We start from the raw sequence: 19,766 nt of genomic DNA, 5'->3' as shown, positions 1-19,766 counted from the left end.
TATGCTCCATTCATTCTTGCAACCACTCCAGTGGATTGAGGAACATAGTTACAATGGAACCTCTGGTCAATTTGGAGAGCATGGCAAATTAATTGTAAAGTCTAATTCTCAAAATAGAAGGCACAAACTGTCTCAAAAGAAGTTGGGAGTCCAAATCTAGGCGTTAGGTCCCTCATCAAGAGTTTGCCAACTGTTAGGCTGTCTGATCTCCAGGTGGGATAAACCTTGTCCCATTTAGAAAACCAGTAGAAAATTACAAGAATGTAATTCAGGCATTATAAACTGGCATTTCCACAAAGATGCTTGGTGTCTTGTAAAGGGGCCCTCTGATTTGCTAATGCACTTCATCAATGGGTTGGGTTCTTTCTCTGACTTCTCTTTTGGGACATTCAATAATGTGTATATAAATCTTCTATAACATTTCTAAGATTTTGTTAGAAATTTGGTTTCTGGTTGGCAGAGGTATGCACCCTGTCCAAGCAGGAACCACAATCCTAGTCAGGGTAAGTCAGATGTACACCTTCAATTAACCTGCACTCACCCTCTGGTAGCTTGGCACAGAGCGGGCAGGCTTAAATTAGGAGGCAACTGTGTTAAGTATTTGTGCAACACCTAATAGTAAAACAGTGAAAATTCCACACAAAAATAATCTACACCAAATTGGAAAAAATATTTTAATGTAAACAACAAAACACAACCAAAATGGCAAAAATCCAATAAGTAGAAGTCAAGATATGATTTCTTAAAGAATATCTGCAAATTTAGTGCTTGGAAACTTAGAGCTCCAAATGGGGCTATCTGGTCATGCTAGACCAGGGTAAATGCAAGAGTTCAAGCTGACCGTGATGGAGGAAGGGCTGACTCCAGGGACCAACTTTGTCTCACTGAAAGAGTACCTTCTATGGAGTGTTGTACCAACATCAAAGATCCGATGCAAGGAGCAGGAGGGCCGATGCAAAGGCATGCATCGATTCTGATCCACGCAGTCGGGATGCGTCGTCAACTAGTCATGCAGCCGTTAATGTGATGTCCTCAAGGTGTGGCACCCAACCTTTTACAGTGAAGGTGATGCGTCATCGAGCAGCGCAACCAGCACTGCAAATTTGATGCGCTGTGGCTAATAGTGATGCATCAATCCAGAACCATGCAGTCAGCGATGTGAAGTATGTGTCCTCAGCAACAGCAGCGATGCGTCAGTGTCAAAGAGAGAAGCGGACATTCCGATCGGTGCAGTGATGGGAATGTGTGGATTTCTAAAGAAAACAGCTGCAGAACCCACTTCCAAGGGCCCAGGACTGGACTGTACCACTTGGCAGGGTAGGGCTCGCAGTTGGCAGGTTCCAGAAGCTGTAGCAGGGGTAAGTGAAATCTTTGATGTCCTGAAACATTCAGAACAGGAGGCAAGCCAGCAAGTCCTTGGAGTCATTTTGGTTCTGGGGATGTAGAGCTTTAGGCCCAGTCCTTCTCACTTCCAGACAAGGAGGGCAGCAGACAGAAGGGCAGGCACAGAAACGTAGTGGTCCAGCAAAGTCCAGCAGAGTTCCAGCAGAGTGACTATCCCTTTAGCAGCATAGCAGCCCTTCTTCCTAGCAGAATGTCCTCAGGTCCAGAAATGTACTGACTTGGTGGAGTTTGGGGTCCACCACTAATACTCAGTTCTATCGTTGAAGTCAGGGAGACTTCAAAGAGAGACCTTGAAGAGCACAAGATAGTAGGGTCCTCCCATCAATAGGAACCAAGGGCCTGATTCAGAATGTGGTGTACAGAGTAGTCTGTTGTTATGATGATTGAGTACCCTGTCCACCAAACTCTTGGTCTACCTAATCTATTTTGTGCCAAGTGGACTAGCAGGTTTATAGGTTTACAATGACAAAGTAAAATTTGCTCCATTGGCATAAACCTCCCTCTGGCGGCCTGAGGTGGTACGGGCTATCACAGGAAATTCATCCGACGATCTGCCCTGTTTAGAGTGGGCATTTGGATGGCGTTACTTTATTGTCCATCACTAACAGGAATTTCCCGGCAGTGATGGACAATAACAATAATAATAATATTAATAAACGACCCACGCACCATGGAAGTGTTGGGACCATTCATTTTGGGAGCTTGTTTTTGAAAGAGAAGAAACTTTTAAAAGCTTAGTATAAGCACCCATCACCAATGATGGATGCACTGCAAACTTTTAAATGGCTTTGTGTGACCACTCTAACAGTAGTTCTTACAAACCCAACTAGTTCACCACAGGACTAGTAACAACTAAAAATTTTGGTAGCTGAGTAAAGGCGTAAAATCCTCTACCACCTCAACTGCCTTGTCTCCCACTGCCAAAATCTAACCCAGGCTCCAAATCCCCAAAACACTGTGAAATGAAACCAGGTGATGGACTATGTCAAAATAAAGGAAGAAGCATGTTCATGAGATCACGAAGTAGCAAGTAAAGGCAGTTAAAAAATGAGTGCTCATCTACAATATACCCTCTGAATAGGATACTGCATACACAAAGAAATTACTCCAGTACTGAACATATGCTTGTAAGCAATTATCAGCAGTTTTTGTGTCTGACAACATCAGTCTTGCATAGCTACTTTGGAAGCTCATGGACAAGCATGGCAAGTGAAAATATATGTTTTTATAAGGATAAAATATGCCATCAAAAATAAAATTGCATTTTTACTGCTGATGCAGACCGACAACATAGATCATGTCTCAAAGTTAAGTGAAAAATGCACACATATATTATATTATATTATATAGTATTATATTATGTTATATTATATTGAAACCTGCGTAAATGGTTGTAATCATTCTATACAAGGGCGAATTTAAAAATATTTTAAAATGGAATTTAAAGCACCACTATCAGTCAGTAGCCATTGGGCAGACAGATAAAAATAGAAACACAAAGAATGAGGTAAGTGGTTTGCAGACAGGTAAGAAAATGAAAAACATGTAAACATACAATTAGCAATAGTAAAAACACCAATGTACTCTTTAACAGCAGCAGTAAACATCAGGCTGAAAAACTGGCCTCTTATAACATGTAGCGATTTTCTTAGGTATTGCCAGCAGTCCACGGAAATTCCAACAATATATTCTGAAACAATTTACTTGTGGCACACACTGACACCTGCACATTAGGATGTTGATGCGATATGAGTGTCTGCTCAGTTTGGAATGCCAAAAAGACCCAAACAGAGGCACTTCAACGTTTTATTATTATACCAATGACAAAAACCGCCTACTGTCAAAAAATGAGTTATTAATTTGAGGGAGATGTCAGGAACCAACATAAAATATTATCCTTGGCAAATCATGTTTATTCAAGAGGAGCAGGCACATTGCATCTTATCAACACTAACAAAAACCCCTTAGTACTTGTCACACCCACCCACCAAAAAGCCAATATAAATATGTGGGCCAGCACCCTCAGACAAGTGTCATCTATAGGGTGAGGTCATGCTCTGATTGTATTTCAGAGTCAGACCCCGTGCCCAGGTGTGACACTTTTTCAGAGCATGGTGCCAAGGGACCTACACATCAAAAATGCAAAAAACATTTTTCTGTAAAGGTGTCCCACATACGTGACCACCTTACGCCAGTTGGCTATTGCACACCAACCAGTTCGCTTTATCATTATTGGCAACTTTCCTATATTGACAGGAGGACCAATCACCAGGTGAAACACTAATGGTGCTCACTGTGTCTCATTACTAGGTTTAAAAAAAGGCAACCATCAACCTCCTGTGGGTCTTCATTAGGGAAGAACAAAAATAATCTCTTCTTCAAAAAAACTAAAATTGAGCCAGATATGGCATATCAGACACATCTTTACTCAATGCCTATGCTCATGAATAAAACCACAATTGCATGTTTAGCCCATTGTGTTGTGAACAACCAACATGTTTCATTGCCACTCAAAAACATCCTGGCAAATACATCAGGGCATGAGGACCAATACTAACCCATTTGTACACTGGACCTGCATAAAGAAGAACTGGACAAAGAGTGGAAAAAAACACACAACACATTAAAATAGGACCAACATCATCCTAAACCCCATTGGTTTCCTTTTTAACACTGAGAAATATTTACCATGTGACCACCGGGTGAACACCCAACAGTAGACCATAGGAAACAGTTTTAGAACATAAGTTGTGGTTGCCTGAAAAAAGGACCCAATCAATATGATTTGGAATAGCAAAGACAGTTTCAGTTTTCACACATGGAATTGTGCCCTCACACATATCTTTACAATGTTCCATAGAGATACAACAGACATGCTTATCACCCCATTACTGCATAGGGCTCCTAGATGTGCAAATAAAGGATTGAGATCATGAAACCAACTCCACGTTTAAATATGGTGTACTAGGCCCTCAGTTTAAACCTCACCCTCCCGCTCATGACAAACCCACAAGCCCCTGTATACACCTACTCACACGCTTGACCTCAGTGACTTGAAAAGGAGCTACTGCAACATTGTCTTTCTTTAGAATTTAGGGCAATCCTGTTTGAAGTATTCCTATAAACTTTAGCTTTGACAGCAACTTCTCATTGAAAGAATGCTGATTTTTACTGTTATCACATAATGTGTGACACAATGCCTGATGCAAGATTATATATGATAGATTATTTGACTAGTGTTTTTATTATAGGCTTGAACCTCCCAGCAGCACCATTTGCCAGAGGCCACACTGGTGTGACTTTCTGATGATTGATGTCTAGATATTCTGTGAAATGCTAAAATTCCGACCCATTAAATGGTGGCCTATTATCCCCTTGGGTTCCCACAGATATTACTCAATCTGCAAATACTTCACAGAGGACTGGAAGCGCTGTCGCTGTCAGGACACAACGACTCTTCCTAATTTGTCAACATCCTCAGTGGCGTTGTTTTAATCGTGTGCTTTAGCACCACTGGGTTGCTTGTAATGTCATTGTACTGTCTGCATTTCAGGATAGATTTTGCCAATGTTTGATATGTACTTGATGTTACCAATGCTTGTTGCACTATATAGTTGTTTTCACAAATGCTTCTTGAACACAAGTGACTTTGTCAAGTCCTCCTGCTTCTAAACGTGTCAGGTTCACTTGTTTATTGGTTGCTAAGCAACAACTAAGGTCTCCAGGGAGTCATGCTGGCTATATATACTCCTGCTGTGCACATGACTCTGCTTGACTTTCTTCCTAAATGGGAAGGAAAGCCCTCTGCACTCTGGAACTCCCTCCAGGACCCGCACTCTGGCTGGTAGCAAAGAGCCTCAGCAGAGGTCTTCTGGAAAGAACACACTTCTGTCAGCTCACTGGAGCATGCTGTCTGGAATCTGTTTGTGTAGAATTTTATTATGGTGGCTTTATTTTTGGTGAAAGCTGAAAACTGAGACTGATTGCACTCTAGCCTTCTTGCGACTTTGAAAGAGCTCTTCTAAGGACACAGACATGATTTATGAGTGGGGCCTTGATGAGGGTTAAATAACAGATTTAGCGCGGGAGCCTTGACAACTTTCGTTTTGTAACTGAGAACTGTGACAGAACTTCACTATCTTCCACGTGTTTATTTTTTGTACTAATCGTGATTACGCACTTCAGTGCTAGCATTACTTTATGTGTGAGTTTACTTGCTTTTGGTATTGCAATTCATTTTATGTTAATAGTGATTATGGAATTCAGTGCTAGTAATACTCTATATGTGAGTTTTCTTGCTTTTGGTATTGCAACTCGTTTTATATTGTGGTTTTACCATAAAAAACCTAATGTGAAAGTGCAGATCCATGAAAGAGACTTGCAGAACTTCCTAATTTGTTTAGAGACATTCAGATTTCGTCAACTTTTGTATATATTGATCTGTGGGAAGAGAGAGAGGGCCAAGTTGCTGATATTACCAGGTGAATGTGCTGTGATAGCCAAATTAGACGAATTTAGTGAGATCAGTGCATGCCTTTTTGAATGCTGTTTAATGAGACCAGTGTATGCTTTATTGAATGTTGTGAAACAGTCTCTTAATAGCACATAGTTTCATCAATATCGTATTTCATCATTGAAAGGCAACTTCCAGGGGCTCCACTGACAGTCCTCCATAACCCGAAGAACCATACCCGGCTGTACCTGGTGAAAAGGAGTGCTGTGTTTCTTTCTCTCTTTTTCCAAATTCCCTTCCTTTTTGGGGCACCTGCCGGGGCTCCTGGTGCAATCAGCAGCACAGAGAGGTGCCTCAGGAGGTCGGGAGAACAGTCATCACCCCTGCATACAGCCTGGTTTTCAGGTGAGTGGCCGCGCCACAACAGTCGCAGTGGAAGTGGAAGACACTTGCTGCACTACCTACAATCATGAATATTCATCAATGTAACACAGAATTCCATGGGTCGATTGTATTCAACAGCTTCTGGTGACCACACATCTTTCATAAGTTTACACATTGTCAATTTTGGAGGTGAGTCACGTTTTCCAACAGTTTGCCTTAATTGATACAAAGGTATGGTGTGTTCCACCAAGTTTAAACCTGATAATCAAAAATTCTCTCTCAATATTGTTTTTATTCATGCAATGTTTAAGTGACTTCTGTGATCAATGTCAACTCTTTGCTTCCATAGTCTCTGACGTATTACAATTCTACTCCCTTCTAGTGGCATTCCTTTCGTAGTTGCGGTTAAATCACTTTGTATTTAATTTAAATGTCAACATCTCACTGCGTTTTACTGCATTTGGATTTTTTGTGGAACTGACATAGTTTAATCTATGTGCTTGTACTATTCTAATTACTTCTAATTAATTACAGCTGAGATTTTTATACCTTGGTAAGCACCAACATCAGGGCAGTTTCAATCAAGATATGAAGAATTTGGTAGATGGTTACTGTTGGTTTGTTGGCCAATCATCAAACTTTAACAAAGTGTTTTTTTCAACTCTCAAAGTGGGAGTTTGTTAGTGACAGACAATTAACAAATGACCCAATATAAGTAAATGGGTACCTCAAAATTGAGACATCCCAAAATGTATTCAAATTGTATTTCCCACTATTTACTGGATCAGAGATGGTGTCACATCTCAATTTTGTGAAGCGAAGTTTCCCTGCCTTAAGGCAACTTCCATACATCAAAAATCTGAAATAAAATTAATTGATTAAATGAGATTGGTTAGGTGGACCCATTCATTAACTGAGTTCAGGATCCTTCACCTACCTCACAGCCTGAGCATGGAACACGCTATCTCTCAGACAGGCCGCATCACTGAAGCAGTTCAGGAAGGACCCCAAGACCTGGCTTTTTGATTGAGCAGCACGCCATCAAACAGCGCCTTAAGTTTAGCCGCGCTATAGAAATATTGATTGACTGATTGAGTTCTATATCAATGAAAAAATGAAAGGGTTTTATTACAATATTCAAAAATATGTGGAAGAGAGTCAATGTTATGAAGGGTCTAAAATGCAGAGTTATACATTGTATAAATCAGAAAGAAATGTAAGTCTCAATGAGCATCAATATCAGGAAAGCATCGGCCTTGTGCCTTGTAGAATAGCAAAGTCTTCTGCCTCAGCCCATAATTGTTTTTTATACACGATTCTTGCACATGAATAAGAATTTCTGCAGATTCATTGTAGTGTGAACAAATGTGTAATTTCTTCAGCAAATCATAGCACTCGAAAAATAAATGTCAGATTACCTTTACAACTAAACACTAACCCCTTATTCTCATTATTTATCACCCTCTTTGCTAATATCATATGGAAAAGCTTGAACAGAACAAGATCCATTAACTGAGTCAGTGTTATGAGAATGAATAGGTCTCAGTGAACAAGTGGAAGGCATTGCAACCTGGGGGGTTCATTGTGAGCAGAACAATATTAACAGTGGAAATAACTCAATACAATTCATCTTGATTGGGTGGCGCAGAACATGTGAGGAGAGAATGTGTGCAGGGGTGGGGCCCAAAATGAGTGAGCGATGACTTCCATCTTGGTCAAAATGAAGTCTTACACTAAAATGTGACCTAGTTAATGTACCATAGAAAAACACACATCATAGAAAACTCATTTAAAAAAGAATCATACTACATGAGTCTATGCATTTGAAATCAAGTTTGAAATTGCATTTTGCTCTTTGATAATAATACACACACATATAGATATATAAAGAGTTCTCACAACCCCCACATCACAGATATGTTTCCCTGGGTGTGGGGTTAATTATTGTTTTGTTCTGTTCCTCACAACTAGGAGTTACCTGCTGATGACAAAACAAACATCCGACTGTCCTCCCTAAATTTAGTGGATGGCGTTATGCCCTACCTCCATCAGCTCCTACTCTGTCAGTTCATCTCACTCTAAACATTTTTGAAAGCTAAAAGCAGGCTCAGCAGGATATTGCTAAAATATTGTCTATTTAATATACATTAGAAAGATTCACTTCTACACATCATAGAAAACTTGTTTTAAAACAATCATACAATATCAGTCTATATATGTGAAATCAAGCATGAAATTTTCTTTTTTTCTTTTTTAATAATGCAGAGAAATATAAATCCATAAGGAACTCCCACAAATCCCCCCTCTGACTACTCTATAACCTGAATCAAGAAATGATAACAGTCTGCTTCACTTTTTGTTTCTTTATTTCTTTAACTATCTCTAAACATGATCTTTGGCATCCTCCATTTCGATTTTTTTCTGTCTTTTGTTTTAATAACTTTCTTTCACCCCAACACCCAAAAGGTTAAACAAACACCCAGAAAATAAAACAAGAAAAGCAGAAGTCATTGTGAGTATTACAGGTGTTAGAATTAATCTCAAAGTTCCTCCTCCCTGATTATCCATCCATTCACCAACCTTACTAACACCCTTCCCTAACTCACAAATGCTGAAACCTAGAATCTCTCGCACACCATGCTCTTCTAAAGCTTGAATTTCATGTGGAATATTCAATATATGCCTTAATAACCCTGCTGTTATCAGGTATGACAGTACAATACTCCTGCACCTCTAGTACTTCACTACTTCACAAGCACCGCTTTCCTTTGCAGGAAGGATATCTAGTGTGAAACGTTGTTTGCATAGCCATTGCCCGCATCATAATTAACTGTGAATTATTTTGAATCAGGGCTCCATCTGTGTTCGAAACAAGCATATCAACAAACACAGACAACCACTTCATTTTCATATCATTTATACCCACAGCTATAGGAGGAATAATAGCACCTAATATATATAATACTACCTGTCCAAATCCAAATGTCACTCTCTTCAAACCAACTGCATCATCCATTCCACTCAAATGATAGACTCTGGGAAACACCAAAGGGAGATAACATGTTCCAACCCTGCTATGAGGCAAATTGAAATAAGCATCCTTATTGCACCTAAAATAAATTCCTCTCTGAATCTGCTCTTCACTAATCAGAAAATCACCATTTATAACATAACTTCTCTCACACTCACTTTCCCCACACATTCAACTTTCCCAATTTTCAAAGGTTCACGACACACCATACAATTATCTTTCATTGCCCAGAATGTAGGCTTGACAATCCATATTGCTGTTCCTCTTTAATCTGTTCTCATATCTTTCTCTCATCCCTCCAATCTCTCACAATCGTCAGTCTCCTCTGACTGTATTCTTTGACAAGTATATGGTTCTTTTTTCTTAAATTACACACACATGATCCCAGTTGGTAATGTTAGGTCCATGCTCAAATTGTGAAATTATTTTCAGAAATGTAACATATTTAAGACTCTTGTGAACACCTTCATCCTTAAAGATAGGTAGATCTTCCAACGAGACATTATAATCTGAGAATGAGGCAAAAAAATAAATCTTGTTAAATATGCTAACAAACAAATGATAGGACAAACTGTATTAGATAGATAGCACCTTCACCTGCAGAAGAGGAAAAAAAACTACATACATATTAATTCTTAACATTCATTATCTCAGTATATTTGCTCAACATTTTCATGCAAATATTGTCACGGAATGCACTTACTTAACTTTCACTGCATGTCAGTGTGTTATATATCACTTCATTCTGTACCGTAGTTAATTCAATTTTTGTAAAGGTGTATCCCATCAGAGAAAATAGGGACAGCAACAGGCCAACTAGGACTATAAATATACATTTTAAGACAATTAAACTAATAATTTGACAGCATTTGCAGTATGCCATTTTCTATACTTTTATATTGTAGTATCCCTTCACTCTGATCCTCTCCTTGAAACTGGACAGCACAACTTTACAGTACTTTCATCAACGATCTTCACATTTATCGATCTGAACTTTTGTACCCTTGTCTATCTTCACCAGTCTCACCACAGTCAGTTTCAATCTTTCACCCACCTCTGGATCCATGCTGCGAACTTGAGCATGACTCTGTGAATCAGTCGTTGTTTTCACCACTTCTTCATCCACCACCTAAACGCTTTTGTGTGAGCAGCATGGATCCACTGTCGGATTGTGACACACTTTACATAATTGTTCATTACTAGTATTACTTGGTAAGGGCCTGTCTACCTGTTCCCAAGACAATTCTTCCTGACATGTCTTCTGACAACTACCCAATCTCCAGGGCTTAGGTTATGGCTAAGTACTGCTTTTGTTGCTTCTGGTGCCAAGTTAACCTAGTGAGAAACAGATTTCATTATATCAGCCAGACCTTTGCAGTGATCAAAAATGATATAATCAGTAATTGAACCAAATGAAGCTGAAAGACTATAAACCAATCTCATTGCTCTACCCATCATCAATTCATGGATGAGAGACTCCTCTTTTTGTCAGGAGTACATCCGGTGCTCATCAAAACATGAGGAAAAGCATCCAGGGATTTTAAACAAGTAGAAGTACACACTTTGGCCAATATGCTCCATTCATTCTTGCAACCACTCCAGTGGATTGAGGAACATAGTTAAAATGGAACCTCTGGTCAATTCGGAGAGCATGGCAAATTAATTGTAAAGTCTAATTCTCAAAATAGAAGGCACAAACTGTCTCAAAAGAAGTTGGGAGTCCAAATCTAGGCGTTAGGTCCCTCATCAAGAGTTTGCCAACTGTTAGGCTGTCTGATCTCCAGGTGGGATAAACCTTGTCCCATTTAGAAAACCAGTAGAAAATTACAAGAATGTAATTCAGGCATTATAAACTGGCATTTCCACAAAGATGCTTGGTGTCTTGTAAAGGGGCCCTCTGATTTGCTAATGCACTTCATCGATGGGTTGGGTTCTTTCTCTGACTTCTCTTTTGGGACATTCAATAATGTGTATATAAATCTTCTATAACATTTCTAAGATTTTGTTAGAAATTTGGTTTCTGGTTGGCAGAGGTATGCACCCTGTCCAAGCAGGAACCACAATCCTAGTCAGGGTAAGTCAGATATACACCTTCAATTAACCTGCACTCACCCTCTGGTAGCTTGGCACAGAGCGGGCAGGCTTAAATTAGGAGGCAACTGTGTTAAGTATTTGTGCAACACCTAATAGTAAAACAGTGAAAATTCCACACAAAAATAATCTACACCAAATTGGAAAAAATATTTTAATGTAAACAACAAAACACAACCAAAATGGCAAAAATCCAATAAGTAGAAGTCAAGATATGATTTCTTAAAGAATATCTCAAATTTAGTGCTTGGAAACTTAGAGCTCCAAATGGGGCTATCTGGTCATGCTAGACCAGGGTAAATGCAAGAGTTCAAGCTGACCGTGATGGAGGAAGGGCTGACTCCAGGGACCAACTTTGTCTCACTGAAAGAGTACCTTCTATGGAGTGTTGTACCAACATCAAAGATCCGATGCAAGGAGCAGGAGGGCCGATGCAAAGGCATGCATCGATTCTGATCCACGCAGTCGGGATGCGTCGTCAACTAGTCATGCAGCCGTTAATGTGATGTCCTCAAGGTGTGGCACCCAACCTTTTACAGTGAAGGTGATGCGTCATCGAGCAGCGCAACCAGCACTGCAAATTTGATGCGCTGTGGCTAATAGTGATGCATCAATCCAGAACCATGCAGTCAGCGATGTGAAGTATGTGTCCTCAGCAACAGCAGCGATGCGTCAGTGTCAAAGAGAGAAGCGGACATTCCGATCGGTGCAGTGATGGGAATGTGTGGATTTCTAAAGAAAACAGCTGCAGAACCCACTTCCAAGGGCCCAGGACTGGACTGTACCACTTGGCAGGGTAGGGCTCACAGTTGGCAGGTTCCAGAAGCTGTAGCAGGGGTAAGTGAAATCTTTGATGTCCTGAAACATTCAGAACAGGAGGCAAGCCAGCAAGTCCTTGGAGTCATTTTGGTTCTGGGGATGTAGAGCTTTAGGCCCAGTCCTTCTCACTTCCAGACAAGGAGGGCAGCAGACAGCAGGGCAGGCACAGAAACGTAGTGGTCCAGCAAAGTCCAGCAGAGTTCCAGCAGAGTGACTATCCCTTTAGCAGCATAGCAGCCCTTCTTCCTAGCAGAATGTCCTCAGGTCCAGAAATGTACTGACTTGGTGGAGTTTGGGGTCCACCACTAATACTCAGTTCTATCGTTGAAGTCAGGGAGACTTCAAAGAGAGACCTTTGAAGAGCACAAGGTCCCTGTCCTTCCTTTCTTGGCTCCAGACAAACTACAGGGGGTTATGCAGTTCTTTGTGTGGGAACCGGCACAGCCCTATTCAGGTGCTGTCAGTGTACCTTGATTTGATTCTCTCAGATGCAGAAAATAAATCCTCAGTCCCAATCCAGACTACTCGAACAAAATAGAATCTCCGTTTTGAGCACCCTGGAGGGGGAAAGGAGAATGGGATTTAGAGAGACTGACTCAGACATGGTGTTTCTTCAAATACTCAGTCTGCCACTCACTTCTTGTTTTAACTGGATAAGAGCACCTGAAAGATCACAATTACAATTACTAGAGACACACTGTTTAACTACATCATCCTTTAACATTTACTAATGATTAATTTTACTGGCAATTATATCACACTCTCTTACCCTGAATTAACTGAGGAACTTGCCTCCCTCTTTCTCTGTTACTGTTGGATATTGAATTAATAGGAGTTAATAGTAAATGAATTTCTTAGAAGTTGCTCTCCGTTTTATATGAAGATTAGTTTGCTTCTCAACCTTCCTGCTGATATATATATTCTGAGTTTGTTTGCACTTTCTTAAATAATTTTGAGTAGTTCATATATATATATATATATATATATATAGAGAGAGAGAGAGATAGATAGATAGATAGATAGATAGATAGATAGATAGATAGATAGATAGATAGATAAGAGTCAGAAATGGTAGTATAATGCGTGAAAATTGTATTTCCTGTTGTCTGTCTTAAATTAACCTTTTCTGTTAATAATAATCTGTATGCTTCTCTAAAATCGTCATATTAACATTCCTCAGTAACTTTTTTGAACTCTGGTTGTTTTGACTATTGATACGAGGTTATCAAATTGGTTGTCGATAATATCTTTATATTCTTTGAATGTTCATCAGAGTCAATTCCAGCCGGAGACTCTTTTATATGCTGCAAAAACCTTCTGTCACTGTATTTGCTTCTAAAGAATTAAATATTATCTGTGGTTAACCTGAATAGTATGTGAAATGCATGCAAAGCCAAGTTTGCCTCAAAAAACGTTTACCTCACAATACATCTGGATTCCTGTCAGGTCACAGTTGAAGTGCGAAGCTCACTAGCGGCGTGCGCGTATCATAGCAACAAAACTGAGTACAACACTAGAACTACAACTTAACATTTGAACTTCTTGTTGGGCATTTTGGATTCCTTTCTTCTGCATTTTCTTTGCAATGTGTGTAGCATGGCTCGGCAAACTTTGTTTCAATAAGGACATCGCTTTTATCACTGTGGATACTTCTTTACTAGCACTCCTATTGCTTTTCCCATATGTTTCGCTGTCATTACATGGCAGGTTTGAGGGTTCTTGACAGGTGCAAGTGTCAGCATCTCCCTCTCGTTCAGCACAGGAAGACCCACAGCTTGGCGATGGTCCATCATGATGTAAATGGCACATCTCAGCTTTGTTTGTGTGTGACGGTGTAGAGGGAATGCACAAGAGCACAGCTGTCACCCACCCAGACATTTATTCAGAGACAGGCAGTGGCAAAGAATGGTTAAAGTAAGAGAATAACAACTTCACAAAAGTGGCATTTTCAGACTTATAATTTAAAACCCAACTTTACCATAAGTTTGGATTTCAAATTGACACCAAACTCAAACACTCTATATGGTCCCAATTGGAAATTACACTTATTAAAAGTAATAAGACAACCCAGTTTGTAACCTATGGAAAAGGTAGGCCTTGCAGTAGTGAAAAACAAATTTAAGAGTTTTTCATGACTTGGACATGTAAAACCTAAACGTATATGTCCAAATGTTAAATCCACTGCGCCCTGCCTTTGAGACTGTCCAGGACCTATCTTAAGGGTGACATATGTATTTGAAAGGAAGGTTTGGGCCTGGCAAGTGGGTTAACTTGTCAGGTCGACATGGCAGCTTTCACCCACCCAGATGTTTATTCAGTGACATGCAGAGTCACAGAATGGTTAAAGTAAGAAAATACCAACTTCATAAATGTGGCATTTTCAGACATGCAATTTAAAATCCAACTTCACCATAAATTGGAATTTTAAATTGACACCAAAATTGAACACTCTATCTGGTCCCAATTAGAATTTATACTAATGAAAGGTAAAAATGTAATCCTATTGTTAACCTATGGAAGAGACAGGCCTTGCAGTAGTGAAAAACAAATTTAGGATTCCAGGGCCCACCATAGGGGTGACTTATATCTATTTAGAAGGAAGGTTTGAAGGTTTGGGCATGGCAAGTGGGTTTACTTTAACTAAAGGTAAGTATGTGGTTCCTACAAAAACCAAATGCACTGCATGCAGGTCAGAACCCCACCCGGCGGTAGCCCCTTTCAGGAGCAAGAGGCCTCACACAACCCAAAGGGTGTCATGCTTCATCATCGGGCAGCTCCAATTTGGGCTGGTGCTGCAATGCGCAGTGGGCCCCACTGGGTGGCTTTTTGCCAGAGATCTTTTCTGGTTTCCGATGTGAATGGTGAGGTGCATTAGAGGTGTGGTGTTATGAGAGTGAGTAGATTGGTGCAGGAAAGGTAAATTAAAATGACTAGGAAAGATCAAGAATCAGTTTATTGTGTAGGAGGCCCTTCCATGATTAAAAGCAACAGAGGTAGTCAGTAATTGGCGCAATGATCCTTCGGACTCAGGTGTGTGAATGGAATAAGGTTGACTTGTTTTTTGCCTATTTAATGTCCCACATGGATCATGGCAATTCTTCAGGACCAGAAACCTAATCTACTCTCAGGGACATTGTGTTTAATGGATATTTCTATGCAATCTACCCCTTGCAAAATAGGCGTGTATTGCCTACCTTTTCTGTAAAAATCTGACCTGCAAAGAAGCACGGAAACAATCAAATGAGTAAATTCTCTCATAGAAAGCACAAAAACGTGACATACAGCAAGAAAATCCTCATGCAGTGCAGTCATGAAAACAACAGCAGCCAGTATATTAGCAAGGCTACATCTATCTTACCAACTTGATCACTTAAAAAGTTTAATTGAGTGGCAGAGGGGACGCCCCTTGTGCATCTCACCTAAAAGGTTTGAAAGGTAAGGTAAGTGAAACAAAGTAAACTATGCTCAAGGTTTTAAGAATCTTAAAAAGCTGTCATTCTCACCCCCTGACCCACAAGGGAAGAAACTCACTTGAGCCCTGTAGAGCGTCCTGCCAAACACCTACCCCATCCTCTGCTCTCACTGGAGTGAAGGCAGGAACCAGCGGTAGACTTTTAAAGCTTGTTCCCACTGCTGAAACGGGAACAGCTGAAACTCAGGTACAGTCAGGCTCCTAAAAAGACATGTCTGAAGCTTGTGTTGAAAGTATGGCCGCCATCTTGAGACTATCATCGACTGTCACCCTTTCTTTGTTTCTAAAAGTCACCTCTAAACATTATCAAGCCAACGGGGCAGTCCGGCCGCCATCATAGAAAGGGGGTTCATTATACATCAATGGTACACATGTCATGTCCTAATACAAATCTAATAAACAGACATGGAAACAATACTATTATGGAAAATATCGGCTGCCATGATTATATTCCAGAAATAATCAATATCATTCGTAACAACTAGATTATTATGTATGGTTTATAATCAGATGGTGTACCAATCAGCACAACAATGGTGGCCAGTCAACATTTGCCAGATGTAGCTCATTAAAATAGTCCCACATGCAATACTGTGTGGGTGACAACATTACGTCGTTAAAATTAAATCCCAAAGAGACCCAAAAAATGGCAGTGATTGCTTGGGATGTTACCCTCTTTTTTTGAAAAATCTTGCAGTGATCGTCCATGCAGCCCTCCCATCCTGTAGTGGTGCCTACAATCTATATGCTGTCCAGATGTGTGTAAGTCAAAGACAGGGGGCTCAGATGGGGGATCATGCTGAGACTTCTGCCCAGGAGATGTCATCATTCAGCCCCTCCCTGTGTGTGGAAAGACGGAAAATCCACCTTTGTTCTTTCTGGAATAGAGCTTCCTTGGATAGCTGGGGGTTGTTTTCTGTAACTGTCCATTGAATGTCATTTAGTGTATGGTTATTGTTTTTTTATGACAATCAAGGTAGTAGTTCAGATTGTAATCTGGCGTTCCAGGGTGGGTGCATTACACAATTATTCTCTCAAAACCCAGAAGCCTTCTGATCATCCTTCATTGAATGGTATCAGATCTCTCATATCAATATGTGTCAATCTTACTAAAGGTTTTTCAATCAGTGAAAATGTTGGAATCCACTTACAACAGTAGTCAACAATTCCTAGGAACATTCTCCCTTCCCTCTGGGCAGTAGGAATTTATTTTCAGATTTGCAGAGACACATTATTTTGAGTCTTTCCTTGTCTCCTTTTCAATGTGATAACCAAGATCAATCACTTCCTTTTTACAGTATTGCATCAATGTTGGGGAAACTTTAGGACCAGTGTCATCTAAGTAATTTAAGAAGGCAACTGTGTCAAGTTTACATTATTTTATTTGTCAGAAGTGAGACCAGTAGGTCATCAATGAACTGCAGCAAGACTGAATTACATGGCTATCTCAGAACTTCTAGATCATTCTTCAGTATTTGACTACATTTGAAGGACTTTTCTAACACCTTTATGGAATCCTACACCACACGCGAACTTTATTTTGAAATTCAAATTCAAATAACAACTGATCCTCCTCGTGGTAAGGAGTGGAGAGGAACACGTGGCTTAAGTCAATGACTACATATCATTCTGCATCTGATTGAATTTGGAACACGATTACTGCTGGATTTCGTACCATTGGCCAATATGTGATGGCCATTTTGTTCATGTTTCTTAAATCCTGCGGTAATCACCAGTGTTTCATGGACATTCAAGCACTTCCCAAATAATTCCCTGCTCAATCATTTTTTCAATAACAGGTATCATTCTTTATTGTGTTTCTCTTCACATTCTGCGTTGTATAATTAAGGGGATAACTGAATTTGGCGCTTTTTATTAGTTCTATTTCTTTACCAGAGAATTCCCACACCTTTTCTTTTACAGCATTTACTAACCCCTTAAATGCTGAAGCTTCTTCACCCCACTGCTGAACCCTTTTTTGGCAATTTGGGGTACTTTGCACCTATTCCTCCATACCTTTTATTTTTTCAATGTAAGGTATCCACGCCAAATTTTCACTCTTATTTTTTCCAGCACCGGGGGGGTTCTAAAGGTACACAGGTTTGTGTATTCTTCTGGAATGCACTGAGAAAATAGTCAAAATATAGCAAAAAGTAAAGTTTTTAGGGGAAAAAAATAGGAAAAAAGTGATCAGCAAAAACGTTTTTTTCCCTAAAAAGGGCATCAGTGAAAGGTTGTCTGTGCTAAAGTCACCATTTTTCCAGATTTAAGGAACATGCAGAGCTGAAGCAAAGAGCTAGTTTTGACCAAATGTTTGGCATTTTTCAAAGAGGAAGCCAACTTTTGCTCATTTTTGTGCTTTCAACCTACTTTCAGTTTGTGGTGGAAACCAATGTGAAACCCATGGGTGATCCCAAAAAGCTATAGATAGTCATTCATGTAGATCCCTGTTAGAAATGGTTGGCTAGGGTATGCACCTCATTTTATCAGCAGAGGCAGTCTGTAAAGCGTTTGTGCAACACACTCACACCCATAACACAATGAATACACCACAAAAGAAACTAAGAAACTCCACACAGTATGATATAAAAATATGCTTCTATATTATTTTGTGTATATATATATATATATATATGTATATATATATTTATATATATATATAAAATATATACACCCAAAAGAATTATTCACTGCACTCCAAGATCGTGATTCTGACCTTTTTCTTGGCAATATATATATATATATATATATATATGTCAAGAAGTGAATAATAGCAAAAAAGGCACTCCCAGCAATTGCTGATTAATGACGAAGTTTATTTAAATCTTCAAAGACATTCCTCAATCCGGCTTGTTAAGCCTGGCAACTTCATCAATAGCCAAAGTCATTACAAAAAGTCTCACCTCCCCTTGACCTTGATAACCTCCTGAATAAACATAAACAAAATACTATGAAAATTATTTAAAATCAAAACGAATACCAAAATAAATATACCAATCAATGTTGCTTCCCCCTGTGAATAGTTAAGCTTTATATGTGGCCCCAGAAGCCCATGAGATATCCTAATCAAAAATACATTCACAAATAAATTCATTAACCAATTGTTCATTCTTTATGGTACAACACCTAAAAATATAAATCCCACTCCTGTATCTGTAATCAATAGTCGCCACCTGTGGGGTCTTAATAAGGATGAGGAACTTTTTGTTCATATCGGCTGACATCCGCTGGAAATTTACATGATATGTGGGCTGCAAGAAATCAGAGTAATTTGACACGAAATGTTATGAAAGCTACACACATATATCTGGGTGCGCTTCCTCTGAATTCCCTTTGGCTAATAGATTACAGATACAGGAGTGGGATTTATATTTTTAGGTGTTGTCCCATAAAGACCGAGAGGACGGCCAGCAGTTGAATTTCTGCCGGGGTGATTTCCCGACGGATCCGAGTTTATATTCTCAATTGGATGTATCTCCTCGGTGAACTTTGTGCTACTTGATGGTGAGAAAATAATTTCTTTTCATACATATGATGGTTACAGCTTAAATATTTACAAGCACGTGTGCGAGTTTAAATATCCAGCTGGATTTCTTGTTTTTCTTGACATTGGGTTCCTCTTAAATTAGAAACCACACTGAAAGCAAAGGCGCCATAAATCATTCTAGTAAAAGGCATGACACTTTGCATCCATGGAGAACTTATTATAAATTTAAGCCACTATTGGGAAAGATCGCTTAATTCTTTTGCCTTCTGAATGACAGTGGCAGCGGAGTTGAAGGCTGCAATCAAATTCGTAATTGGGGGGCCTCAGATAATTCTGAATGAGCTGAGACACAATGTATCCGCTGCAAATATTTCACAAATTGGAGTTGAAATCGAGGGGGCGATGTGAGTGAGAGATCGCATAAGCATAAGCATAAGACTGTGATCTCATTGAATCAAGATTATATCAGTGCCCGTTCTGTGTCTCTTTGTTATTGGTCAGTGCCCGTGTTTCAACTGTCATTTGATAAAAAGACCGTTTTTTTCAGAATTGTCCTTCCCATTGAGCAATGATGCAGGAAGCACTGTGTGTAAGGAAGTAGGCAGCGCGAGATCTTTTTGATGAA

Source organism: Pleurodeles waltl, chromosome 8, assembly GCF_031143425.1.
Source record: "Pleurodeles waltl isolate 20211129_DDA chromosome 8, aPleWal1.hap1.20221129, whole genome shotgun sequence".
NCBI lineage: Eukaryota > Metazoa > Chordata > Amphibia > Caudata > Salamandridae > Pleurodeles > Pleurodeles waltl.
Note: the sequence above shows the minus strand (reverse complement) of the source record.